Raw genomic sequence first — 1,221 nt, 5'->3', positions numbered from 1 at the left:
GCTGCCACCCACGCCGCCGCTTGCCCTCCTGCAACCGCCTCTGGTCAGGGCGGCGAGTCGAGAAAAGAGCTGACGGCATGCTCCCGGGGCCAGGGCGGCCTCTCCTGAGTCTGAAGCGACTGTTGGAAGGGTGGCAGGGGAGACGGCAGGTGGCCCGGGACAGCCCTGTTCCCGCCGCCGGCCTCCCGAGGATACCAAGGGGGCGAGGGAGGGGCGGACGGATGAGCACCCAGTCCGGCGTCTTGCGGAGCCCGCCCCGGGAGGGAGACGCCTGGCACATCTTAGGCCTGGAAATCAGGTTTCCTGATCTCCTGGGTTAATGTCTCGTATAAAACAGTTCCTAAAAATTCGATCCCTGGAATGGGAAAAAAGAGCAAGCCCTTCTTATCTGCTCGTTGACATCTTGCTTCCAGTTGTTTAAGATTAACCTGCGATCTGTCAGGTGTCTCCCAGAGTGAAAGAAGGCCCCTGCAGGCCTTGAGCCTGTGTGTCAGTGCCGTGTGTGTATTGGAGCTACGCCAGCTCATTCATTAAGAATGGGCGCTATTAGCTTCAGTTTAATAAATAATAGCAGATGCCTCTGGAACGAAATACATGTGTACATTTTTTTTTGTTTTGAAGTTCTGTCGTGGGTCTTTTTACCCATCAATCCCCTCCCTTTCTCTTTCCCCATTCTCTATGTGAGTTCCCTTATAGTTTGCTTTGGGAAAGGCCTGGGTCTACCAAACTCACTAGGAGATGGTTGCTTTTAAGACTTGGCAGCGGTTTTCTTTAGCATTGTGTACCTGGGAAAACAATACCTTTTTTTTTTTTTTTAGTTGAGATGAGACATCAAGATTAGCACAATCTGATTTCCTTTTAGCACAATCTGACTTCCTTGAGGAAGTGTCACTCACTGGGAGGTATGTGACTTTTTTTATTTTGCAGTAGGCGGTAGCTGGTAACAGCATAACACGGCTAGCCTTGCACAGTGGAAAATGAATGGCGTTTACTTGCCTCTGTCACTTTTTGTATCTCTGAGCTAGTGAATTACCTGTCTTTGTAAAATGCCTCCTCTGTAAGTGGAAAGCATTGTTCACCTAATTGTGGGGCTTTATTTTCCTCACGAGGGTGCTGTGAGGGAAATGAGAAGTAGCCGACATATATTGAGTGCTTGCTGTATGCCAGGTGCTGTTCTAAGTGCTTTAGGTCTATGAGCCTAGTATATTAGTCTGTCAGAAA

Source organism: Mandrillus leucophaeus, unplaced genomic scaffold (genome assembly GCF_000951045.1).
Source record: "Mandrillus leucophaeus isolate KB7577 unplaced genomic scaffold, Mleu.le_1.0 Scaffold728, whole genome shotgun sequence".
Taxonomy (NCBI): Eukaryota; Metazoa; Chordata; class Mammalia; order Primates; family Cercopithecidae; genus Mandrillus; species Mandrillus leucophaeus.
The sequence above is the reverse complement of the archived record's forward strand: the minus strand, read 5'-3'. Positions refer to the sequence as shown.